Source organism: Microcebus murinus, chromosome 24 (assembly GCF_040939455.1).
Source record: "Microcebus murinus isolate Inina chromosome 24, M.murinus_Inina_mat1.0, whole genome shotgun sequence".
NCBI classification, from domain to species: Eukaryota; Metazoa; Chordata; class Mammalia; order Primates; family Cheirogaleidae; genus Microcebus; species Microcebus murinus.
This window is the reverse complement of record NC_134127.1, coordinates 26,420,595-26,438,946: the sequence shown is the minus strand read 5'-3', so window position 1 is coordinate 26,438,946 and position 18,352 is coordinate 26,420,595. Positions and strand designations below refer to the sequence as shown.

Here is an 18,352-nt window from a genome sequence, read left to right as displayed (position 1 = left end):
AGTGAGTGACTTTTCTCCACGTCAGCGTTCAGTGCTGGGGCTTTGCCCACGTGCGGTTCTGCCTCATCCTGGACCCTCAGTCGCATGTGCTGCCTCATCAACCTCACGCGCCTCTGCCTGCCTCTCGTGCTGGCTTGGTGGAGAAATGAAGGGGACCCGGCACTGCTCCGGCCCTAACTCTTCCCCTGCGCCAGGCAGGCTCTGCGGTCTGTCCTGTCCATGCCCCGCAGCCCAACCCCCTACCTTCTAGACCTTTCCAAGGGAGACACAAAGTTCAATTTGCTCTGAAGGAAGCACACTTCAGAACAGTGTGCTGCTTTTATTGAAAGAATGGTTCCAGACAGTTCCCTCGGCAGGTCTGCTGGTTCTCCACAACCCGCCCATCTCACTTGGGCTTACAGCAGTAGGCCTTCCCACGGTCACAGGTGCCCATAGTCCTGGTCAAAAGCGGGCACGAGGTATAGAGACAGGCGCCTCCCTTACGGCGGCACTCGTATAGGTCAGGTTTCAGGTCTCGGGGAAGGCTGTCACCTGCAAGGAAGGAACAAAAACACATCAGACTCATGGCCAGCCGAGACAACCATGGAGAACATTGGGTGAAAGTAAGACAAGCAATTGTGCAAAGCCAGGTGAGTGAGGCATTTTCTCTTCCAAGAAATTTGCAGGTGATGGTCTCAGTGGCTGGCAGGACTGAGTTCTCTGAAGCGCTTGCTCAGGGCACGGGCTTCGTCCAAACACAAGCCAAGGCTGCCCAGCAGGCTTCTGAATCGGGTGGTCTTGTGTGTCCACATGTAACACAACCAGACTAGCTTGAGAGACTTTTATAGGAAGGGGAGTGGACCGATCCCTCGTGAGGGCTCGGGGTGGGCAATGGCATGTGGCTGGGACATGAGCACCGTCTTTGAGGAGCAGTGCCCAGCCCGCCCCTGCTCTGAACTCCCAGCTGCGTGGTCAGCACAGCTCCGTGGGTGTGCAAACCAGGTTGCAGCAGCAGCAGCAAAAAGGCCACTGACAACATGCCAACATGACCAACAGAAACGGCGCCTAAAGAGTGAAGCAGAGTGCCTGGGAGCAGGGCCTGCAGCTCGGCCCAGCAGGTGCAAGTTGGGAAAACTACACGTCTCAATGCAGAAGACACTCAGAGCAACACGGAACACCCCAGCAGGAACTTCAGGTCAGTGCGGCCCCTTCCAGGTGGTGCTGGGCCTGCAGGACCCAGGGTGCTCAGAGGTGTTAGTGAGTTCAGTCCTCCCTGCTCACCCTTGGAAACACTGTTTCATTTCCTGTTCTTTGCATGAGATGCTCATAATCATATTTAGATGGTGCAGACTGAAAACAAAAGTCTTTGTGTTAGCAAAGTGGCTTTGAAAAGCTCTGTAGTTTGGATGGAACTATTGTAAGAAAGGAATTTCTTGTTGCCGCTCAGGGAAAACACACGCACACACCTGAGAATGAAACCTGAGTGTAACAAAACAGTGTGCGCCCTCACGGCACGGCGTGCGCCCTCACGGCACGGCGTGCGCCCTCACGGCACGGCGTGCGCCCTCACGGCACGGCGTGCGCCCTCACGGCACGGCGTGCGCCCTCACGGCACGGCGTGCGCCCTCACGGCACGGCGTGCGCCCTCACGGCACGGCGTGCGCCCTCACGGCACGGCGTGCGCCCTCACGGCACGGCGTGCGCCCTCACGGCACGGCGTGCGCCCTCACGGCACGGCGTGCGCCCTCACGGCACGGCGTGCGCCCTCACGGCACGGCGTGCGCCCTCACGGCACGGCGTGCGCCCTCACGGCACGGCGTGCGCCCTCACGGCACGGCGTGCGCCCTCACGGCACGGCGTGCACTGCTGTGTTCTGGTATTTACAAAGCGTGGCTGCCACTCGTTAAATTGATTTCCCTGCCTGCCTAACGGGTCTCAGTCAGCAACATGAAACCAAAAAAGCTCTGCTTTGGGGATGTTATTGTACCCAGTTTTCGGATGGGAAAACTGAGACTTAGCTGGGGTAAATGAGGCCCATGCGTAGGATCAAGTGATCGCCTGGAGAAAGTACAAGAGGACAGTGCCGAGAATTTCGAGCTGTAGTGTTTTAGTCATTTGCCCCAGCCCTTCCTCTTGCAGATGAGGAAACTGAGGCTCAGAAACATGTGAACATGTGACTTGCTCAAGGTCACTGTGTGTGAGGATGGGGTTGGGATAGAATATGTCCCCAGTTCTTCCTGCAGGATTCCACCTTCACAGCAGGGACGTGTCTGCTTTGGCCCAGCCAAGCTGGCATCCTCCAGCCTGCTGGGAAGTCCCTTCCCGCTGCTTGGGAGACCCCTCCCCTGGAGAGCGTGGATGGGTTTCTCAGGGTGGGGGGGCAAAGTACGACGGCCCGAGCACCCTGCCTGCAGCACACCCGGTGAGTCCGAAGCACCTGTGGAGCTGGCCTGGTAGGTGGGGTGTAGGGGAACGGCGCTTTGCCTGCGGCAGGTGTCTGGGAGGCTGCACCCAGTGCCCTGGGGAGGAAGGGGCTGGCACCTGTGTCTGGACAGGTAGCTGGTCTCCCAGCTTGAACAGCCGTCTTGCAGGTGGAGCAGCAGCCCCATCTACATAGGGCACGTTCTCGACGCCCAGACGGACATGGGGGCTGGGAGGTGAGGGAGCTGCCCCTGCCTGGCCCCCGTCCCTGCCAGGCTCATTCCTCTGCTGTTCAAGGGGACAGCGCCTAGACCCTCAGGGCTTGGCCAGCTTGCCTGCCACCTCTGTGGACTGCAGGTCACCCAACCAGTGTAGTTCTCCTGCTGCTTGTCCCTCAGGACGCGGAGGCAGCCATCCTTGGCTCACGTCAGCCGCCATCCCGGTGGCTGGGGCACCCCAGCAGGTCCCGGAGCTTACCTGGGGTCACCTGGGAGAAGAGCAGGCAGAGCGCCACCAGCAGAAGGCAGGGTGTTCGCATGGTGGCAGCAGGTTGGACCCGGGATCTCAGAGAGAAGGTGAGGCTTCCCCAGAGGCTGAGCTGACACAGGCGTCCAGAGCACAGTGTCCCGTATTTATAGGGCTGCAGGACTGCACAGCCTGAGAGACAGAGCTGCCAGGAGGTGTTGCAATCCAGAGTGAACTTCTAATATCTAACCCTCCCGTCATTCAGCCTGAGTATTGTGCTAGTCACATGGCTCCTGGTCCCCATCTGGCTGCAGCTGGGTTTACTTTTCAGCCTGGGGACCTGATTCCACTCCTCCCGCCTGGTCGGTTTACTGTCCGAGGCTGGGCAGTCTAATGGGGTCCCCAGGAAAGGCCCGTCACGTTGGAACTGCTCCCAGGCAGGAGAGGACTTGGGAGGATGGTCTTTGTGCAGGGGCTGTTGGCTCCAAGCAGGTGCCTGTGTCTTTGGTTTGAGTCCCTGAAGAATACCCCTGGGGGCGGAGACCTGGGTTCCGGAGAGGCTGACCCTGCAGAGTGGCAGCTGTTCAACTGGGCTGTTGTGTTGGCTACTCTCTAAGGATCCCTCAGGTAGCCCTTGTTCCTAAAGATTTAAACAAGTATTTTTTTTTTTCTTTCATAGATCTTTTTTTTTCCGGCATATTATGGGGGTACAAATTTTAAGGTTTCAATAAATGCCCATTCTCCCACTCCCCCCACAAGTCTGAGTCTCCAGCATGACCATCCCCCAGATGGTGCACATCTCACTCATTATGTATGTATATACCTGCCCCCCACTCCCTCCCCCCTGCCCAATACCCTATTACTGTAGTACCTATGTGTCCACTTAGGTGCTGCTCAGTTAACACCAGTTGGCTGGTGAGTATATGTGGTGCTTGTTTTCCATTCTTGGGATACTTCACTTAGTAGTATGGGTTCCAGCTCTAACCAGGAAAATATAACCAGGAAAATATAAGATGTGCTATATCATCGTCGTTTCTTAGAGCTGAATAGTACTCCATGGTATACATATACCACATTTTATTAATCCATTCTTGGATTGATGGGCACTTGGGGTGTTTCCACAGCCTTGCAATTATGAATCGTGCTGCTATAAACATTCGAGTGCAGCTGTCTTGTTTATAGAGTGACTTTTGTTCTTTTGGGTAGATGCCCAGCAATGGGATTGCTGGATCAAATAGTAGATCCACTTGTATCGCTTTAAGGTATCTCCATATTGCTTTCCACAGAGGTTGGATTAGTTTGCAGTCCCACAAGCAGTGTAGGAGTGTTCCTCTCTCTCTGCATCCACGCCAGCATTAAACAGGTATTTTATTTGTGAGTGATTTTCTTTGCAATTCTCTGAGCAGCTCTCCTGACGTCTCAGGCAGGGGCTGACTTGTAAGCAGCCGGGTCTGGCACTGGACGACCAGGCAAGAGAGGAGCTGCTTGAGAGGATAAGCCGGCAGCTCATGGAACCACCTGGGTGCTGGAGAACCCAGCTGGGGGCTCGGCGTCCAGGAACAATGTCCAACCCAGGCCACCGAGCTGGTGTGGGGATAGTTTTAGGGTCAAATCGAGATGACACGGTAGATTGATTCTGTGTGGCATCTGGACTCTGGGCAAGAGCATTGTTCAAGGAACCTAGGCTAGAAGAACTTTGGACAGAGGCTGTCCTGGGCATGTGGGCAGGAGGAGGGTGAGCGCCGGCAAATGCCTTTGCATACCACAGGCTGGCGGACGTGGGCTCGTGCTGATGGCTGAGTCAGGAACGTGGCCCTCACCAGACATAGAACTGGGCTATGGAGCCTCCAGAACCGTGAGAAAGAAATGATTGCTACAAAACTACCCAGTCTACGGCCTTTCGTTACAGCAGCCTAAACGCACTAAGACACTACCCAACCCACTTCCCCTTTACTTCCAAATTGTGAGTCCTGTATTGGTTTCATTCATGCCTGTATGCAATACGCTTATACATGCATTTCTTATGCAACAACTTGAGAAACATCCCTGACCTCCCAGCAGCGTATGACAAGACAGCACCCCCGCACTCCTGGCTTCCTCTCTTCTTCCCTGTCCCCCTTCCAACCCCTGCCATGATGCTTTGGTAGTTCCAGACCCACAATCATCGCATTCTAATTTGTAACCATAGCAACATCTCTGCGTGTCACCTGCGGTCAAATCTGGAGTGGAAAAGTAAGAAATAGTTTTCTATTTGCACCACAACTCCGTTGTTGAGATGCTCTGCAGAGCCTTTTCCGTGTCCTTTTTTTGGGATTGTGTCCTCATTTTGTGGAATTTGTGTAGCTCTTTAGTCATACACCACAATACCTGGGGTCCCTGCCTCCCCCAGTGAACTCACTGTGGAATTCTGGTCTGTTGCTCTCGCTGGCTCTCCTTGTCCCCTAGGTCTGTGCAGGTGTCCTCGGGGGACTTCACCTGTCACCAGTGTTGGGTTGGAGACTACAACCGGGCCCGTGTCTAACAGGTAGGGCAACGTCTGCCGTGGTAACTAACGAGCCATCAAAGCCCAGAGACTGAACCCAGAAGGTGCTCTCTCGCTGACACAGTGGTTTACTAAGGGTGTTTCTGGGTAGTGAGTGACTTTTCTCCACGTCAGCGTTCAGTGCTGGGGCTTTGCCCACGTGCGGTTCTGTCTCATCCTGGACCCTCAGTCGCATGTGCTGCCTCATCAACCTCACGCGCCTCTGCCTGCCTCTCGTGCTGGCTTGGTGGAGAAATGAAGGGGACCCGGCACTGCTCCGGCCCTAACTCTTCCCCTGCGCCAGGCAGGCTCTGCGGTCTGTCCTGTCCATGCCCCGCAGCCCAACCCCCTACCTTCTAGACCTTTCCAAGGGAGACACAAAGTTCAATTTGCTCTGAAGGAAGCACACTTCAGAACAGTGTGCTGCTTTTATTGAAAGAATGGTTCCAGACAGTTGCCCTGGCAGCTTTCTGGGTTCTCCAGGTCCCGCCCATCTCACACACAGCAGTAGGCCTTTGCAAAGAAACAGGTGCCGGCATGTTCGGTGGGAAACTTGCAAGGATCATAGACACATATGCCTGCCCTCTGTACACACCTGAAAGTGTCAATTTCTGGGCCGACGAGAAGGTTGTCACCTGCAAAGAGGGAACAAAAACACGTCAGACTCATGGCTAGCTGCGAAAACCATGGAGAACATTGGGTGAAAGTAGGACAAGCAATTGTGCAAAGCCAGCAACTTTCTTCAAAGAAATTTGCAGGCAATGGTCTCGGGCTGGGAAGTGACTGAGTTTTCTGAAGCGCTCGCTCAGTGCACGCGCTGCGTCCAAACGCAAGCCAAGGCTGCCCAGCAGGCTTCCGAGTCGGGTGGTCTCCTGCCCGGAGACCTTGCTTGGTTCACGGCATTAAAATTATTCCCTAGATAAGTTTTCTATCCCATCCACCACGCTCCAAACTGCACATCCTGTGTTTTCGCAGTGCAGAAGCTGGGCCACTCTGCGAGCCCGTCCTGCACTGTCCTTGCGCCCTGGGGTGAGTGGCACTCTTCCCTGTGCCTGGATCCCCGTGTTGCCACCTTGCTCAGCGCCGTGTCTGCTGAGAGCTGTGGTTGTGTATTGTCGGGCTGCGATGGCGGGTCCTCACTGACGCTGTCACAGCTTTCTTTACTGAGAGTTCATGTTTCTCTCCTCCCAGTGTCACCGAATCTCATAAGTAGGAGGTGGCCTCCACTAACTAGTCTTCTAATATACCCCGCAGAGAATGAACGTGCTCTCAGATATCCCTGCTTGTGACTGTCAAGCTATTGCTTTGGGATCCCCGATCAATAGGGGTTTTGGGCTAAATTTTGCCCCCTCGAAATTGCTGTGTTGGAGGCCTCACCCCCAGCGCCTCAGAATGTCACTGTCTTCGGGCATGGAGACTTTAAAGAGGTGGCTGAGGTGACACGAGGCAGTAGGGTGGGCTCTGATCGAGAATGAGTGACGTCCTTCCGAGAAGGGATGAGGACACAGACTCACACAGAGGGGAGACCAAGAGAGGCCAGGGGAGAGGCTGGTCGTCCACAAGCCGGGCAGAGAGGCCTGGGGACAAGCCCACCCCGCCACACCTTGACCTGAGACTTCCAGCCTTCAGAACGTGAGAAAAAGGCTGCTTGTTGTTTGTCTCCCCCTGTCTGTGGGACTTGGCTATGGCAGCCCGAGCAGGTGAGGTAACAAGCCCTCCGCACCCTGGGAGCCCACACTTTTCCCATGTCGTGGATGGACCTCCGTGTCCTGGGAGGGTGGTTTTCACCCTGAGGGAGATTGCTCTCTCAGTAGCTTCTACCCAGTGCTGGCTTTCTGCTTTTTACAGTGAACTCCCATCACTCTTTCAGAAGGCAATTGGGTTGTGAGTGATTCCACTTTTGAAAACCGCTTCTATGTCTCCTTTTTCTCCAAGGCTCCCTCCACCCTGTTCCTTCTTCTCTGGATGTGGCCAGGTTTGTGAATAGACTGCCTAACGTGTGAGGCCTGGAATGAGCACCAGGGACCTTCCCGTGTCCACCAACCAAGGGCGAAAGAGGCTTCAGTTCTCCGGCTGTGTTCACAGTAGAGCTGTGCTGCCCAGCACGGTAGCCACCGGCCACGTGGGTCATTTGCATTCAGTTAACTGAAATGACACTTGCCACCCTGCCAGTGCTCAGTGGTCATGTGTGCCTAGTGGTCGCTGCATTCACTGGGCAGCGCAGGTGTAGACTGTTTCCATCACTGCAGAGCGGTCCACTGGACTGGGTTGCCATGGAGACGGAAGGGCGTTGGGAGTCATCTGCTCCTCCCGTCCTTTACTCAGGGAAGCTTGTTGGGCCAAGGCCACTCGCTATTCACGTGAAACACAGTATCTTGCTCTCCAGCTGGTGTCCTTTCTGCAGGTCACATTGATCTGATTGATGGTGGGCGAGACAGAACGAGGCTTTAATAACCTGACCACAGCGTTGACCTTGGGTAACCTCAGCAATTCTACTTGGCAATAAATAAGACACAGGGTCTATCCTGCACACACTGTTCCTCAGAATAAGCAAAGGGAGAATACTCATGTTTTGACACCAATGTGCCCTTAATACCAGTCCCTGGCAAGAACAGTAATGGAAGAAAAGGAAAAGATTGTTACAGGTCAACCTCCTAGATGAGCATAAAGTCAAAAATCGCCCCCAAAATATCAGCCAACAGAATAAAAAGAGGTTCGGTATATTTCACAAGTACAAGGTTTAATTTAACATTTGAGATCAGCCAATGCTATGAACAATAAAGAAGAAAAACCCTATGATTATTTCAAGTGAGGCAGAAAAAATATTTGAACAAATTCAGCATTGATTCAAGATAAAGGTTCTTAAATAATTTAGAAACTGGAGGGAACTTACTCTCTCTGATAAACAATATCTACAAAATCCTACAAAAAATAGTGCTTTTAATGGTCACAAAGTGAAAGCTTTATATTTGAGATTGGCAACAAGAAGAGGAGAAAGGCTACCACTGTTTCCATTTGACATTGCATTTGAAATGCTAGGCAGGGGAGTAGGGTAAGGAAAAAAGTAAAAGATATAATAGCTGCAAAGACAGCAATAAAGTCAGCGCTATTTTCAGACATTGTGGTTATATTAATACATAGAGTGTTCAAAAGGAATTAAGAAAGCCAATTCAGCAAGTTTCCTGTATTTGAAATCAATATGCAAGAAAATAAAAATCTATTTTACTCTGTACATTAGCAATAGCAGCAAAAATAATATTAAAAACACCATATCATTGATTGAAGAGAGATTCTTTTTCCCAGTGTATATTTTTGTCTGTTTTATCAAAGTTTAGGTTACCATATGCAGATGGTTTCATCTCTGGTATCTCAGTCCTGTTCCAAAGATCGATGCCTCTGTTCTTGTGCCAGTCCCATGCTGATTTCATTATTATTGCTTTATAGCACAGCTTGCAGTCAGGGAGACTGATGCCTCCCACCTTGTTCTTTGTACTTAAGATTGCTTTGGCTATGTGAGGTCTTGTTTGGTTCCATACTAAGTGAAGAATTATTTTTTTCTAGATGTGTAAAGAATGATGATGGTACTTTGATGGGGATGGTATTTATTTTGTAGATCACTTTAGGTAATATTGACATTTTAACGATATTGATTCTACCAATCCATGAACAAGGTGGATATTTCCACCTGATTACTTCTTCTACAATTTCTTTTCTTAGCATTTCATAATTCTTTTTGTATAAGTCTTTCATATCTTTCATTGAATATATTCCTAGATATTTAATTTTCTTTGGGGGCTATAGTAAAAGGTATTGCGTTTTTTATTTGAGTATCGGCTTGACTGTTATTGGATGCCTCTGATTTGTGTATATTGATTTACAATGGAATATTACTCAATTGTAAGAAACGACAGTGAGCTAGCACCGCTTATATCATCCTGGATTAAGTTTGAGTTCATATCCAAGGTGAGGTGACACAAGATCAGCAAAATGGGCTTCTCATGTACTCACTATCAAATTGGTAGTGACTGATTAACACGATGGTGCTGAAATGGTGGTGGTGTTCATCAGCAATTCGGGGGTTGGGAGGGTTAGACCCACATCCAAAGGATGTGGTGAATGTTGTGGAGGGGAAGGGCATACATCTAACCCTCGATAGGGAGAGTCGAAGATATAAATGCAACCAAATGTGTGTGCTCTCCTATTTCTGTGAAATAAATTTAAAAAAACCAAAAAATACCATGTCAAAGAGCATAAGGTATCAAATGCCAATGGAATCTCAGAAAATATGTGTACTACTTCTATTCATAGGGGATAAGACATTATGAAATAAATTGAAGAAAGACCTAAATAAGTGGAAATGCTATGTTAAGCATTTGAAGATTATTTTTTAAGATGTTCATTTTTCTTAAATGAAGCTTCATAGTCAACCCAACACCATGAGAATCCCAAGAGGTTCTTTCCGGGTAACCCGAGAAGCTGACTACAAACTTTACTTCAAAGGACCAAGAATAGCCAAGACAGGGTGGGACAGGACGGGGGAGGACTTGTTTGACGTGATCTCCAGACTAATTACGGAGCCTCTCCAATCAAGGGAGTTTGGCAGAGACACAAGGACAGATCAATATGCAGATGGATCAGAATGAAGGGGGCACAAAACGCTCAGGCACACACGGAGAACTGATGTGGAACAGCAGTGACTCATGAGAACAGTGCATAAAAATAGCTTTCTCAGTACTTGATTCTGGGGCAGTCGGATGTTCACCCTGGAACTAAAAACGAACTTGACCCTTACTTCACAGTGAACACGCACACACATGTGGAAACCATTCCAGATGGACTATAAGCCCAAAAGTAAAAGGAAAAAGTAATAAACGTTTAGAAGACAGTATTGGGGACTGTCTTCATGTCCTTGAGTAAAGGACGGTCATGTCACTTGGGCCAGGTCATTTACTCACCAAGTGGCAATGGTGGATTTTGCTTTCATTCTTCTATCCCTGGGCTTTCCCATGTGCCGGGCTTGCTGTGCACCTGGCCCTCCCCTACAGCGGTTATTCAATTCAGGGCTGCACATTCCGGTGTTGTGTTGTCAGCAGCAAGGACACTGACAACAAGACAGCACCACCAGCAGAAATGGGAAAACGGCGCCTACAGAGTGAAGCAGAGTGCCTGGGAGGGGGCCTGCCGCTCGGCCCAGGAGGTACACGTTGGGAAAGGCAAACGTCTGAATGCAGAAGACACTCAGAGCAACACAGATCATCCTCGCAGGAGAAGGAGGGATCCTCCAGTCAGCTGGGAAGCCCCTTCCCGGTGCCTGGGAGACTCCTGTCACCTGGAGAGCATGGTTGGTTTCTCAGGGGGCGCGGACCAAGGCCGGGCACCCTGCCCTCTGCACAAGAGGTGAGTCCAAGGCACTGGCTGCCCTAGCCTGTCAGTAGGGCCTGGGGGAGGGGTGGCACTTTGCCTGCGGCAGGTGTCTGGGAGGCTGCACTCAGTGCCCTGGGGAGGAAGGGGCTGGCACCTGTGTCTGGACAGGTAGCTGGCCTCCCAGCTTGAGCAGCCATCTTGCAGGTGGAGCAGCAGCCCCATCTACATAGGGCATGTTCTTGACGCCCAGGACGGACATGGGGGCTGGGAGATGAGGGAGCTGCCTCTGCCTGGCCCCCGTCCCTGCTAGGCTCATTCCTCTGCTGTTCAAGGGGACAGCGCCTAGACCCTCAGGGCTTGGCCAGCTTGCCTGCCACCTCTGTGGAGTGCAGGTCACCCAACCGGTGTAGTTCTCCTGCTGCTTGTCCCTGAGGACACGGAGGCAGCCATCCTTGGCTCACGTCAGCCACCATCCCGGTGGCTGGGGCACCCCAGCAGGTCCCGGAGCTTACCTGGGGCCACCTGGGAGAAGAGCAGGCAGAGCGCCACCAGCAGAAGGCAGGGTGTTCGCATGGTGGCAGCAGGTTGGATCCGGGATCTCAGAGAGAAGGTGAGGCTTCCCCAGAGGCTGAGCTGACACAGGCGTCCAGAGCACAGTGTCCCGTATTTATAGGGCTGCAGGACTGCACAGCCTGAGAGACAGAGCTGCCAGGAGGTGTCACTGTCCAGAGCGAACTTTTAATATCTAACTCTCCCGTCCTTCACCCTGAGTAGTGTTCGAGTCACGTGACTCCTGGCCCCTGTCTGGCTGCAGCTGGGTTTACTTTTCAGCCTGGGGACCTGATTCCACTCCTCCCGCCTGGTCTGTTTACTGTCCAAGGCTGGGCAGTATGATGGGGTCCCCGGAAAGGACAGTACGTTGGAACCGCTCCCGGGCAGGAGGGGACATGGGGGTCTCTGGGAAGGGGCTGCTGGCTCCAAGCAGGTGCCTGTCTCTTTGGTTTGTGTGCTTATAAGACGACCCCAGCCTCATTTTTCCCTTATAACAGCCATCCTGGTTTTGCTCCAGCTAACCTCAGGGATGACATTCGCTCTTGAGGTCAGGCCTGCTTTGTTGTCCTCTCCTTGTGCTGCACTTTCTCTCCGAGTGACCAGCCTTTCTCTTTCCCAGCTAGACATGTGTTTCCTGGGAGGGTCCAGCTGTGGCTCCCCAGAAATTGAACCCCTAATGTGGCCCCTGGGGTCAGGGACCTGGGTTCCAGACAGGCTAACCCTGCAGAGCGGCTGCTGTGCAGCTGAGCTGTTGTGTCGGCTACTCTCTAAGGATCCCTCAGGTTATCTTTAGTCCTAAAGATTTAAACAAATGTTTTATTTGTCAGTGATTGTCTTTGGAATTCTCTGAGCAGCTCTCCTGACGCCTCAGGCAGGGGCTGACTTGCAAGCAGCCGGGGCTGCCTCTGGACAACCAGGCAAGAGAGGAGCTGCTTAAGAGGATAAGCCGGCAGCTCATGGAACCATCTGGGTCCTGGAGAACCCAGCTAGGGGCTCAGGTTCCAGAAACAATGTCCAACCCAGGCCACTGAGCTGGTGTGGGGAGGACCCTGTGCTGCAGCCACTGTGCACGGAACACCAGAACAGACTTAACTGCGACTGCTCCCGCCCCCAGCACAATGCCCTTGTGCACCAGAACATGCGCTTTCCACTGCACTCCTGCTAGAGATACAGATACAGAGACAGAGAAAAATATGGAGAGAGACCGAGACAAAAGAAGCTGGAGAGAGAGAGAGAGACAGAAGTCCCCAGCATCCCACCAGCCGAGGGACCATGTTGGACGCTGTGTCCGGTTGGCAGAGCTTCGGTCATGGGACCAGCTGCAAGGGACTCTGGGAAAGCAAGTGCCTCTTACCAGACTCTAAAATTGGAGGGTTTCCCGAAAACTCAAAGAGTACAAGGTGTTGGGTGAACAAAACGTAGTATGAGATGACTACATTTAAATTCATTAACTCTTTCATGTGCTGAATGAAGCACATTCATTCGTACCCATTATGTGCTGGCGAATCTGTTAGTGGCTTGGGCTGCAGCAAGGAAGAAACTCACGGTGGCTCTCTCCAAGGTCACTGGGGCTGAGTAGCAGACAAATGGCAGGACGCAGCTCCCCAGGTGGTGGGATCGCGAGCAGCAGGCAAGGGCCATCCTGGGGGCTCTGGAAGCCGCCTGCCCAGCCCCAGGAGGTAAGGAGTCCTCCAGACCTTAGGCTCTAAACCAGACTCTTTGTGGTGGGACTCTGTAAACTCGTTCATGGGTACAGTTGACGGAGGGTGTTTGTGAGGAGTGGTTAGACGGCTCCAGGTCGGGCACTCCCCAGAAAGCCAGTTTCCACCGCGCAGGTTGGAGCCAGCTCCTCGGTGCCCGAGTGAAGGAAGGTGAAGGGCACAGCCTGCCTTAGCCCCTCCCCGGCCTGGCAGGGCGCCACCTGAACACGTCCTGTCTGCAGAACCGTGAGGAGGTGGGAAGGGCTGCTGCCGGCGTCTAGTGGGCGGAGGTCAGGGATGCTGCCACGTCACCTACAGCACTCAGGACAGCGCCCTGCAACAGAGATCATCCCGCCAGAAAGGTCAAGTGTGCCTCGGTCCAGAGACCCTGGTAAAGGAGAGAGCAACGTCCTCACAGCCAGATAGTCCTGGGTTCAAATGGAGGTGGCAGCGTGGGTGGGTTCTGTGTGGCGTCTGGACTCTGGGCAAGAGCATTGTTCAAGGACCCTGGGCTAGAAGAACTGGGGGCAGAGGCTGTCCCGGATATGCAGGCGGGAAGAGGGTGAGCGCAGGCAAATGGCTTTGCGCACCGCAGCCCGGGAGACGTGGGCTCGTGCTGATGGCTGAGTCAGGAACATGGCCCTCACCAGACATAGAACTGGGCTATGGAAACCCCAGAACCGTGAGAAAGAAATGATTGCTACAAAACAACCCAGTCTACGGCCTTTCGTTACAGCAGCCTAAACGCACTAAGACACTACCCAACCCACTTCCCCTTTACTTCCAAATTGTGAGTCTTGTATCATACTTACCTTTATATAATACGCTTATACATGCATTTCTTATGCAACAACTTGAGAAACATCCCTGATCTCTCAGCAGCGTATGACAAGACAGAACCCCCACATCCCTGCCTCCCTCTCTTCTTCCCTGTCCCCCTTCCCACCACCACCCTCGATGCTTTGGTAGTTCCAGACCCGCAACCATCGCGTTCTAATCTACAACCATTAAAACATCACTGTGGTCACGTATGCTTGATTCTCAAGGTGGAAAAGTAGGAGACAGTTTTCTATTTGCACCACGACTTTGTTGATGAGATGCTCTGCAGAGTGTTTTCCATGTCGTTTTTTTGGGATTATGTCCTCATTTTGTAATATATGTTCAGCTGTTTAAGCATCCACAGCAAAATCTGGGATTCCTGCCTCCCACCGTGAACTCACTGTGGAATTCTGGTCTGTTGCTCTCGCTGGCTCTCCTTGTCCCCTAGGTCTGTGCAGGTGTCCTCGGGGGACTTCACCTGTCACCAGTGTTGGGTTGGAGACTACAACCGGGCCAGGTAGGGCAACGTCTGCCGTGGTAACTAACGAGCCATCAAAGCCCAGAGACTGAACCCAGAAGGTGCTCTCTCGCTGACACAGTGGTTTACTAAGGGTGTTTCTGGGTAGTGAGTGACTTTTCTCCACGTCAGTGTTCAGTGCTGGGGCTTTGCCCACGTGCGGTTCTGCCTCATCCTGGACCCTCAGTCGCATGTGCTGCCTCATCAACCTCACGCGCCTCTGCCTGCCTCTCGTGCTGGCTTGGAGGAGAAATGAAGGGGGCGAGGCACTGCTCCGGCCCTAACTCTTCCCCTGCGCCAGGCAGGCTCTGCGGTCTGTCCTGTCCATGCCCCGCAGCCCAACCCCCTACCTTCTAGACCTTTCCAAGGGAGACACAAAGTTCAATTTGCTCTGAAGGAAGCACACTTCAGAACAGTGTGCTGCTTTTATTAAAAGAATGGTACCAGACAGTTCCCTCGGCAGGTCTGCTGGTTCTACTGGTCCCGCCCCTCTCAGGCGCAGCAGTAGGCCTTCCCGTAGTAACAGGTGAGGCCGGCATATTTGGTGGGCAATGGGCAAGCATGATAGACACATACGCCTGCCATCTGCATACATCTGTAAGTATCAATTTCTGGGCCGACGAGAAGGTTGTCACCTGCAAAGAGGGAACAAAAACATGTCAGACTCATGGCTAGCTGCGAAAACCATGGAGAACATTGGGTGAAAGTAGGACAAGCAATTGTGCAAAGCCAGCAACTTTCTTCAAAGAAATTTGCAGGCAATGATCTCGGGCTGGGAAGCGACTGAGTTTTCTGAAGCGCTCGTTCAGTGCACGCGCTGCGTCCAAACGCAAGCCAAGGCTGCCCAGCAGGCTTCCGAGTCGGGTGGTCTCCTGCCCGGAGACCTTGCATGGTTCACGGCATTAAAATTATTCCCTAGATAAGTTTTCTATCCCATCCACCACGCTCCAAACTGCACATCCTGTGTTTTCGCAGTGCAGAAGCTGGGCCACTCTGCGAGCCCGTCCTGCACTGTCCTTGTGCCCTGGGGTGAGTGGCGCTCTTCCCTGTGCCTGGATCCCCGTGTTGCCACCTTGCTCAGCGCCGTGTCTGCTGAGAGCTGTGGTTGTGTATTGTCGGGCTGCGATGGCGGGTCCTCACTGATGCTGTCACAGCTTTCTTTACTGAGAGTTCATGTTTCTCTCCTCCCAGTGTCACCGAATCTCATAAGTAGGAGGTGGCCTCCACTAACTAGTCTTCTAATATACCCCGCAGAGAACGAACGTGCTCTCAAATATCCCTGCTTGTGACTGTCAAGCTATTGCTTTGGGATCCCCGATCAATAGGGGTTTTGGGCTAAATTTTGCCCCCTCGAAATTGCTATGTTGGAGGCCTCACCCCCAGCTCCTCAGAATGTCACTGTCTTCGGGCATGGAGACTTTAAAGAGGTGGCTGAGGTGACACGAGGCAGTAGGGTGGGCTCTGATCGAGAATGAGTGACGTCCTTCCGAGAAGGGATGAGGACACAGACTCACACAGAGGGGAGACCAAGAGAGGCCAGGGGAGAGGCTGGTCGTCCACAAGCCGGGCAGAGAGGCCTGGGGACAAGCCCACCCCGCCACACCTTGACCTGAGACTTCCAGCCTTCAGAACGTGAGAAAAAGGCTGCTTGTTGTTTGTCTCCCCCTGTCTGTGGGACTTGGCTATGGCAGCCCGAGCAGGTGAGGTAACAAGCCCTCCGCACCCTGGGAGCCCACACTTTCCCATGTCGTGGATGGACCTCCGTGTCCTGGGAGGGTGGTTTTCACCCTGAGGGAGATTGCTCTCTCAGTAGCTTCTACCCAGTGCTGGCTTTCTGCTTTTTACAGTGAACTCCCATCACTCTTTCAGAAGGCAATTGGGTTGTGAGTGATTCCACTTTTGAAAACCGCTTCTATGTCTCCTTTTTCTCCAAGGCTCCCTCCACCCTGTTCCTTCTTCTCTGGATGTGGCCAGGTTTGTGAATAGACTGCCTAACGTGTGAGGCCTGGAATGAGCACCAGGGACCTTCCCGTGTCCACCAACCAAGGGCGAAAGAGGCTTCAGTTCTCCGGCTGTGTTCACAGTAGAGCTGTGCTGCCCAGCACGGTAGCCACCGGCCACGTGGGTCATTTGCATTCAGTTAACTGAAATGACACTTGCCACCCTGCCAGTGCTCAGTGGTCATGTGTGCCTAGTGGTCGCTGCATTCACTGGGCAGCGCAGGTGTAGACTGTTTCCATCACTGCAGAGCGGTCCACTGGACTGGGTTGCCATGGAGACGGAAGGGCGTTGGGAGTCATCTGCTCCTCCCGTCCTTTACTCAGGGAAGCTTGTTGGGCCAAGGCCACTCGCTATTCACGTGAAACACAGTATCTTGCTCTCCAGCTGGTATCCTTTCTGCAGGTCACATTGATCTGATTGATGGTGGGCGAGACAGAACGAGGCTTTAATAACCTGACCACAGCGTTGACCTTGGGTAACCTCAGCAATTCTACTTGGCAATAAATAAGACACAGGGTCTATCCTGCACACACTGTTCCTCAGAATAAGCAAAGGGAGAATACTCATGTTTTGACACCAATGTGCCCTTAATACCAGTCCCTGGCAAGAACAGTAATGGAAGAAAAGGAAAAGATTGTTACAGGTCAACCTCCTAGATGAGCATAAAGTCAAAAATCGCCCCCAAAATATCAGCCAACAGAATAAAAAGAGGTTCGGTATATTTCACAAGTACAAGGTTTAATTTAACATTTGAGATCAGCCAATGCTATGAACAATAAAGAAGAAAAACCCTATGATTATTTCAAGTGAGGCAGAAAAAATATTTGAACAAATTCAGCATTGATTCAAGATAAAGGTTCTTAAATAATTTAGAAACTGGAGGGAACTTACTCTCTCTGATAAACAATATCTACAAAATCCTACAAAAAATAGTGCTTTTAATGGTCACAAAGTGAAAGCTTTATATTTGAGATTGGCAACAAGAAGAGGAGAAAGGCTACCACTGTTTCCATTTGACATTGCATTTGAAATGCTAGGCAGGGGAGTAGGGTAAGGAAAAAAGTAAAAGATATAATAGCTGCAAAGACAGCAATAAAGTCAGCGCTATTTTCAGACATTGTGGTTATATTAATACATAGAGTGTTCAAAAGGAATTAAGAAAGCCAATTCAGCAAGTTTCCTGTATTTGAAATCAATATGCAAGAAAATAAAAATCTATTTTACTCTGTACATTAGCAATAGCAGCAAAAATAATATTAAAAACACCATATCATTGATTGAAGAGAGATTCTTTTTCCCAGTGTATATTTTTGTCTGTTTTATCAAAGTTTAGGTTACCATATGCAGATGGTTTCATCTCTGGTATCTCAGTCCTGTTCCAAAGATCGATGCCTCTGTTCTTGTGCCAGTCCCATGCTGATTTCATTATTATTGCTTTATAGCACAGCTTGCAGTCAGGGAGACTGATGCCTCCCACCTTGTTCTTTGTACTTAAGATTGCTTTGGCTATGTGAGGTCTTGTTTGGTTCCATACTAAGTGAAGAATTATTTTTTTCTAGATGTGTAAAGAATGATGATGGTACTTTGATGGGGATGGTATTTATTTTGTAGATCACTTTAGGTAATATTGACATTTTAATGATATTGATTCTACCAATCCATGAACAAGATAGATCTTTCCATCTGTTTACATCTTCTATAATTTGTTTTCGTAATGCTGTTCATATAAGTCTTCTGTATCTTTCATTAAATATAATCTTAGATAATTAATTTTCTTTGGGGCTATAGTAAAAGGTATTGCATTGTTTTATTTGATTATCAGCTTGACTGTTATCGGCATATATGTATGTCTCTGATTTGTGTATATTGATTTACAATGGAATATTACTCAATTGTAAGAAACGACAGTGAGCTAGCACCGCTTATATCATCCTGGATTAAGCTTAAGCCCAGTATCCAAAGTGAGGTAACATAGGATCAGCAAAATGGGCTTCAAATATACTCACCATGAAA

At 51.2% G+C, this 18,352-nt stretch overlaps 1 long non-coding RNA gene across 1 annotated transcript; it reads right to left on the bottom strand.

Moving 5' to 3' along the window:
• Window positions 1-278: 278 nt before the first annotated feature.
• Window positions 279-3,120, bottom strand: LOC109729780 (uncharacterized). Its single transcript, XR_012914694.1, has 2 exons — window positions 2,878-3,120; window positions 279-531 (listed from the first exon to the last, which is right to left on the bottom strand). It is a non-coding gene; the product is annotated as an uncharacterized LOC109729780 (long non-coding RNA).
• Window positions 3,121-18,352: the final 15,232 nt, after the last annotated feature.